This window comes from Lepisosteus oculatus, chromosome 2 (genome assembly GCF_040954835.1).
Source record: "Lepisosteus oculatus isolate fLepOcu1 chromosome 2, fLepOcu1.hap2, whole genome shotgun sequence".
Taxonomy (NCBI): Eukaryota; Metazoa; Chordata; class Actinopteri; order Semionotiformes; family Lepisosteidae; genus Lepisosteus; species Lepisosteus oculatus.
Window position 1 is genome coordinate 1813354 of NC_090697.1, and position 9116 is coordinate 1822469.

Consider the following 9116-nt stretch of genomic DNA (forward strand, 5'->3'; position numbering starts at 1 on the left):
TAAAGGAATGATAGTACAATACATTGTGTGCTTGTAAAAAGGATATTAGGAAGTAGAAAATAATATTGCAGTAGAGACTAAAAAAAACATTTTTTTTTTCAGTATGGCTCAGCAAAAAGGACAGTACCAATGAAGTAAAGTGTCCCAAAGATAGAACTGGAAACATGGGAAATGTCTAATACATTAACAACATAATTTCACTTTTCTTCCAACGGGGAAAGACAAAATTTAAATTAAAATTAGACATGACAGGAACTAAAAGCGCTTGCAGAAAACATGTCTCCATGGCCTGATGGTCTTTTACCCATTGTACTTAAGCGATAGATACAGTGAAGTTTTCTGTTCAGTTCTGCAAGGTTTATCTATGACGTAACATCAAAAGACAGCATGTGACTGAATTCCAGACCCAGTGAAAGTATCACAAATTGCTCCCAGAAGACATTTGCATCTCACAGACTTAACTGAGGATTGTTAGGTACAGGGGATAGAAGGGACAATAATGTGAATATACTGTATGTACTGCTTTATAAATACATATATAAAAAATCATTGGAAATACAGTAGTCATAGTGGAAAAATAAATTCAATTACAATGTATTTATGTTACATGTATTTTACACACGTGAAGCTGGGACTATTTACATGTGTCTCAAAAGTTGCACTAAACCCTGAGCACTTCCTCCAGTGACATAGTGCAGGTGTAGAGAAAACCGGTTCAGGGACGCCAAATATGTAATCGTAGTGGCTCTCTGAAGGCAGTTCTGTAGGGTTTGGGCATTTACTGAGACAATTATTAATTGTAGCAGTAAATCACAAAGTTGATTCTTTTGATGGCTTTAGAATCCAACCATGCGACATAACTCAAACAACGCGCACACACAGGTACTAATACACGAGGATACATTTATCAATACATAGAATATGCATATAAACCTAACAGATCTTATCGAGAGGGTTATCAGAATACAAAAGATATATATTCAATCAGTTACAAAGAGTTACACATCAAGAGGACATACGTTCAGTATATCATTCATTAAGACCGTTTCGTAAAGTGAACTTGGTTACAACTTCTACATTAGATACTCAAACAAGTACATAACTCTTAGGAATTAAATTGATATCAACTGGTTGGGATAACAATTGAATTCTCGAGCTGTAATGCATTGAAGTTGAATACTCATCCAATCTCTGGGGATTCAGATCTCCTGCGGGCACAAAGAAACAGTTGCAGGCTGTTGCTGTCCAATCCGCGCTCTCTGGCTCGGTGCCAGGCTGTGCTGTGCGGCTTGCGACGGTGCGCTGCTGATGCTCATTGTTGGCTTTAACTAGCAAAGTTTGTGCACAGGAGAAAAGATGACTGTGGGTCCCAGCAAGTCAGGAAGAGGACCGGTTCGTTCCTGATGAAGAGCTAGTTCTGAATAGTGATTCAGCTTTCCACAGTTCCGACCTGTTCACGAGGCCTGCTGCTGGTTACTCTCTGGCAACCTCCACTCTAGACTCTTAGAACAAAGGAAAGTTCTGGCACTCGGACACACTGGCCGTTCCGTGGTTGTCCGGGCTGAGTCTCAGGATGGTCAGGAGGCGCGCTGCGAGAATGTCCTGCCCTTGGGATTCTTCTGCTCCTGGGCCGTCCTGCCCTGGAATTCTCCTTTGAATTCCCTTTAGAATTGTTGAATCTGAATCTGAATCTGAATCTCTCAGGCTCTCTGTGTTGCCTGTTTTTACCTGGAGGAACTTCAGCTCATTGATTGGCTGAAAGTTCCATGGGCATCAGAGTCCCACGTGGGTTACTCGGCCCTACCAGTCCCTGATTGGTTGATCAAGGTGAGATATGAGTCACTTAAGCCTGACACTTAGTAATGCAGTCCAGATGTCCAACTCGCACTCCCTAAACAGATAGGCGCCAATGGGTGACCATTGATCATGATAGCCAGGCTTAGCTAAGTGCATCCCCCTTTGGGAGCTGTCCTTGGACCTTAAATCACCTTGCATGAATGGTTTCTCTGTGGCTGCACCACAGAGATGAACAGAGAAATGAGGCCTAATTTGGGAAAGCTCAGAAACACTTAATTCTGTCTTATTATTAAGCCTCGCCGCTACACAGGTGTGGACTTAAGATACGCGAGCATTCAAGGTTGTACCGTTATAAAAAGGGTCTTCATAAAGGGCTCATTGGAGGGCATTCATGAGCACCCCTGTGAAACACAAATTAGAAATGGGACACCCTAAACCCAAGCTGACTTACACCCATACGAAGGCCACAAGACTGCAAGTGTGGATACTGGGACACAACCTCATTAACAAGTTCTTGTAAGAGGGCAGTAGGTTCAGACAAGATGGAGATCCTTTTCTGAACCACATTCTCCAGAATGCTGTGGGGAACGAGCTGTTGTCCTCCATTCAACTGACCAACTGGGAGAAGACAGTTGGTCTGGTGATTATTTAAAAACCAGCAAGCTTGGACCTCCATGCTGGTCATTATCTGCTGTCCAGGCAGAAGTGAAAGGTGAGTGCTCGCATGCCCAGAAACAGAAGGAGAAGGAAGTGACCGACTGCCTGACCGACCGACGATGGGCTGTGCGACTGTGAAACTGGGAACTTGTGGATTTTGAGAAGTGTCAGCTTTTTTTTTTTTGTACTGAAGTCTCGAAGAGAAACTGAGTTCTGGAAAGTTTTGGGAAGAGCATTTTGAGAGAAACTCTGGGCTCGGAGAGAGACGCGTGTTTCACTGCCAGTAGGCAGTTTAGCTGCCCCGGCACTGATAGAGGGAGAGGGCAAAGATGTCAGTTAGAAGCTCAGAGAAAAGTTTTTTACTTTTGGCTTGTGTAAGTAAGTGTACTGTAGTGGTTTTGTTTATTTTTCTTGCACTATAAATAAAGAAGCACTGTTGTTGTACATTAGAACTGCATCTGTGTTTGATTTCCAGGGTCCTACCTGTTACAACACACCACCCCCGAGTGTGACTTTCTTCATTCTTTACTGGTATAACATGGCCAGCGTAGTAGTAGTAGTATTAATGGCAACCTTTTTATCCTAGAACATAAGAGTCGTGGTGTGATAGGGTTAGGTGGAAGAATCACCCTTTGGGATAGAAATCTGTCTTCTATAGACAATAATGACTCGATGACAAAATATTTTTTTTAATTCAATCTAGTTCAGTTACCAGTTAAGTTTGTTATTTTTTGGTATAAATGACCAAACCTGTGTACACTTGGACATACAGTAGTTCCAATTATATTATCAGCTGCTGGTTCCTAATTTTAATATGGTCTTTCCTGAATATAGCAGAGAACGTCGGAGAATAGGAATTTTTCCAAGCCTTTAAAGAGAACAATTGAACATTATTGTGTGAATCACAAAATGGCAGTCGCTGTCTTCAGCGTCCTTTTAAGCCTTTTTTCTTCATTTTTTTGCCTAAAACACTCATGTCAAGTCTAAGGCCCACTAGCCTGATTATGACTTGAGTTTAGTCAAGAAAGGATTTTTCTCCCAAGTGGCTTCGGTTTGCAATCCATCTTCCCAGAAGGGAATTTTGTTTCTCCCAGCATTTTTTTTATTTAAAGTGTGGGAGAGGTTAGCTCATGACCCTCATGACAAAAGAAAAGCACGAAAAAGTCAGCTCCCCTCTCCGCAGGAGTCGCCCCACTGAGGCCGGGAGAGCCATTAGCATCCAGGAAAGCCTGTCTGCATGCAGGCCGGCCGTTTCCTTGCATTACAGGAACGGTCCTTCGAGTCCCAGTTTTTCCTGTCATTAGTATTCAGTGACTGAGAGGACCTGGTGGCAGCACAATGGCTGTAGTTGGTAGGCTTCAGTGAGCTGAGTAAATGTTTGATGAGGAGACGAGGAATACCCAGGCAACTAGAGTGAAACATAGATCTAATCATCACTTTGTGCAGCCTTTATATCACCATTAATCACTGCTTTCCTGATCAAGATTGAAATCCTAATGAGGCCAGAACTGTTACAATCCAGGTGATTTAACTTTTGTTCCACGTATCCAGAATGCATAAATATCTGTTCTGTTTTTATTCCGTAAAAAAAAATTGTTTTGAGTTACCTCAGTGATGGCCCTGCATTTTCTGCTTGAAGATTTAAAGGAGCAACAGACAAGTTGATATAGTGTGGATGTTCGGTCCACAGTCACTGCGATTTCAGAGTGAAGTCTGAAATCTGCTGCTCAGCTGGCAAGACCCGGGTTCGAGCCAATGCAGTGACTCACGAACTAGGGTGAGAGCGGCGAGGGCACAAGCCCTAGAACCCGAGCCCATTACAATCACTGAAGGACAGACAATGAAATGTGGGCTATTTTGAAGTCGCAAATGTGAGATATAAAGGCTTAATTCTGAGATTTAAAGTCGGAATTCTGAGTTTCTAAGTCGCAATTCTGAGAAATAAAGTTGCAATTGCGAGATGTAAAGTCGGATTTCTGAGATTTAAAGTTGGAATTGCGAGATACCATAGCGTGTTTTTTTTTACTCCCTGGCGGAAACGGGCTTCCATTTTAAATGAGATCCATCTGTTACATGGAAATTAAAGTTTCAGCTTATTGTTATTTAGATTGAATTTGTGATACTGAAATAAATAATTGTCTATTTCACTGACTAAAATCACTGTTGTGTATTTTGAGCAATTGTGTACAGATTTTTGTAGATTGCTTAAATTTAAAAACATTCAGCTTACTGCATTGGGAGAAACAGGTTCTGAATTTTTATGTTGTTTATTTTAAATTATGGATATATCTAGAATGTTTTTTTTAAATTAAAATGTATGTTGAACCTGTATGTACTGTATGCACTGCACCTATTTAAATGATATTGTAGGTTAATTTTTCAATTATATCATGTTTAGACTCATTGGAAACCTTTTTCATACATGATCCTTTCTAACATATGAGGAGTGTCAACAGAAACCTTAATACCAACCACTCCAGCAGGTCAGGCCTCTGTTAATTACTGGAGCTCATTACAGCCAGACTGATCATCATTGGAGTCGCCAGTTAGCAGACAGTGTTTATTTCTGATGGCTGCATTTATCCTACAAAAATTAATCTGTGGATTACTGTCAGGACTGTGTAAATCTACGAAATCTCTGAACATGGAAGTTTAGGATGGGCTAAGTGGCCTCTTGTTTGTGCCCTTTTGTTCTCAGGAGCAAAGTTTTTAATGTGAGTAAAGAATAGTGACTGCCAAAAAATTCTCCGTCCTCAGCATAGTTCTTCATTAAATGTGGCACTTTTTTTAGATTTGGTATGTCAAATATTCAGCCCTGTTAATATTAACAAATTTGTTATTAAATTTGAATACTATCAGCAACTCCTTGAGATATCATATAGATCAGTTTCCATCTGTACAGCATCATTCACACACGTGCTTGACCTAATCAGTGCTTAATTAGTATTAAAGCAAAAATTGAGAAACTAACAGATACATACTGTACGTACTAAATTAGAAAACTACAACAAAACAGTTTTAGATCAATAGATGATTTACAAAGTAGTTGAATAACTCATATATAAAAAAGAACTATGAGCAGCAGCAAAAACTAAAGAATACAAATCCAGACAAATTAGCCCAATTCAGAATATGAATTTGTTAAAATGTAGAATATAATCTAGATACAATTGAAAATGAAATAGCTAAACAAAGTACAGTAAAGCACATTCTGTCCAAAGAAAGATAAGATTATATGGTTCAGGGACACTGCAAAAAAACATATCCTTCCCCACTTTTTTCTTTATATTACCAGATAAATCAACTGACAGTATGCTGTTTGCAGCATTCTCTTTCATTGGCCTATAGCAGATCATTCATTGATTTAGAGGCTTATAGCAGAAATATAAAATTCAAAAGTTCACAGAAGTGTGCTGAGCAGGCTGCAGGATTGGAAGGTACTGTGCACTACAGGAGAGAGCAATGAGCAGCTGTGTCTGCAACAGTTATCAATAACTGGTGTTAGATTAGTAGGAACTTGGCCAGTATCTGTTTAGTGCTTAAATTTAAAATCATATTCCTTGCTTAATTCTTTCCAGTTTGTTTTGTTAAGTTTACTAACATTAACACACATACTGTATATACTGTATATACTTTCTTATTACTCATGTGCTAAAATAAATAGAACATCATATAACAAGTCTGGCACAGAAAAATCTGTTCACTTTTCTCTTTTTTTTTTAAATAAAACATGCGAAAAATCATGAATAATAAAATGAGCTTTATATACTTAATCCACTGTACTTTATGTGTTACATTTCGGGTATTGTTGACAACAAGTAGTGTTTATGGTTGTACAACTGAGTATAGTTTGTCAAGTAAATGATGTTGCATAGTACTTCCACAAGACCAAACTAAAACAATTAAGTTCAGTGCTGCTCATACATTCTGTAGTATTTCTTTGCTTTTTTTGCCACTGTCTAAATTGGATTATGAGTAACAGCTGTACGTCATGCACATTAATCTCTGCTCTGTCTCTGAGACACAGTAATGAGGGAGAATGAACTGTAATAACCTCTTGTCACTGTTTAGTAGAGTAAGCAGGAGTATTTATCAGGCTTGAAGGTAATCTGACTTTATTTCTGGTCTAATTACCTATGGGCATAGCATGATGGCTACAGCTGAGCACACTTTTTGTATTCGTAGATGGACCTTTTTTAATAATATAAAATACGTTTGTTCTTTCATTCTCCATTACATTTTCAATTGCAACAGTTATTTGGTTTCATTGTCTAATGTTTTCAAAATGTCCCTGGATTAATCTAAATATGGCATTATTATGCATTAAAAGGTGCTTATAGAAAGCTCAAGAAACATTTTAAGTAGAGACTGACAGTGGTCGCTTTGTACTTTCATAGTAGTGAAATTCTTAAAAAAAAAAACAAGAACAGTCTTTGACCCTGTTTGTCTGGTTGCTGCCAGATTATTGATCAAATGATCCTGCCAAGATATTTCAAAGGAATTTCAGGGAAGATGAAATAGAAGATAATTTATACAGTTTAGCTAGACAATTTAGTTTTCTTTTCTAAATACACTTGTGCTTAACTTCCACTTTAGTACTTCCGGTTGTACAGATGTCCAGGCTTGATTTCCTTGTGGCAACTAGAATCCATCCAATCCGTCCGTTGAATATCTGGATCCAAAATCTACAGTCTTTTCTGTTTCGGGATAAAGATACTCTTTTTTATCCACTTTGTGTATGTCAATTCATTAATTATTCTTGATTTATTATTTTGGTCTTAATAATTCTTCACCATGAAACAGTTTTCGTTCTGGTGATAATTCTTTAATAAGCTGGTCCATTCTGTTTTCTACTCAATGAAGAGTTGAGTTTGATGGCTTATTTTAAGCTTATTTTAAAAGACCAAATTATGTTTTTAAATGCTCGTAGCCCATGCTAGATATTGCAGTTCTGTTTAGGTACAGTATGACAAGCCTTGATTGTTATAAAATTGTCTAAATATTATTCTGTTCAGGTGGTCACTATGGAACAAGATTGAACCTCCTGGATGGAATAATAGTTAAGTACTGTTTCAAAAGCATTTTCATCATATGCTGTACAGTATATGAAAACAAAGGCAGAAAACTGAATATTTTTCTATCCCTCTCTTTGTATTTCTAGTATTTTCCTCGATAATAATTTATTATGGCTGCTCTGATACCTTTTTGTACCATGTAAAGTGTTTCCTTTACTTAACGTTAATGTTAATCGATATAGATGTGTTCATTGGTTTTTTTTTCATTTGTTTTGTTGATCAGTAAGGATTTCTATAAATGTGGAGTGATTTCTTATGAACAACGGAAACTTTGAAGATCAATGCAATCAGGTGTCAAGATCAGTTCCTGAAAGGGGAAGTGTTTGCTGGTTCTTCTTCCTGCCTGTGTAGCCAATCAGACATACGGTGCAGCATACAGTAACTGAAAACCCTTCACAGTTAATTACTTAAAACATTCAAGTACAGCTATTTATAAAACCCCCAAGAGCCAGTTAGTATTACTCTTATGCAGTTAATTGAATAATTACCCGCACTATGTAACTGGGGCAGTGGTGAACATTGCTGACTCACAACACTGGGGTCCTGCATTCAATCCTAGGTTGCTGTCTGTGTGGAGTTTGTACGTTCTCCCCGTGTTCAGGTGGGTTTCCCCTCGTGTGCTCCAGTTTTCTCCCAGAGGCCAAGACCATACTGGTAGCCTAGTTGGCTTCTGTGAAAGTTGGCCCTGTGTCGGTGTGACCGTCATGGTTCAGCGCAAGCTCTCACGGGAGACCTCCACAGCCCAGGAGGCTGAAGTCCCAGGGAGGGCGGTGACGTCACCATGCTGCAACCACCTCTGCTGTGTGTGTGTGTGTGTGTGTGTGTGTGTGTCTGTCTGTCTGTCTGTCTGTCTGTCTGTCTGTCTGTCTGTCTGTCTGTCTGTCTGTCTGTCTGTCTGTCTGTCTGTCTGTCTGTCTGTCTGTGTGTGTGTGTGTGTGTCTGTATCTGTGTTTGTGTCCAGTGTCACATCCAGGGTGTGTCCCGTCAATGTTGGGTTGCAGCGACCCTGCGACCCTGTATTGAAAGAAGCAGTTAGAAGATGGGTGGATGTTACACAGTTCTTAAATTACAGGTCGCAGCTCTGGACAAAAAAACACAGAGATCCTTTCAGGACCTCAGTCTGACACACTTACTTAAAAATAAAAGAACTCTGCACAAATGATCCCTTACCAGCCTTTTGACTTTTTATTATGAAATATGCTGATGAGGGGTTGGGGAGATATTCCCTGATTGTGGTCTGGGAATCATTTAAAACGTTTCTGATGAATGGTGCTCTTTTGTACATGTATGTGAGTGTTTTATGAGAATGGGTATTCTGTTATGACTGAGATAGACTGGAATGAACAGTTTACTCTCCTGTTTGGGTGGTAATTGATTGCATCTGTGCATCTCACACGTACTGCAATTGTATTATTAAGGCAGTCGTGAGGAGCTTAGTCCTTGCTAGTTTGCAAATTTTCTTCTGTCTTTTATGTGCACTAGTGAAGGAAATAATGCCTGTGGTTTTTGCACCTCATAAGGAAACATCTTGACATCTTGTTACCTTCCATTCCTTTCATCTTGTTGGGGATTTTTTTTCTTCGGTTG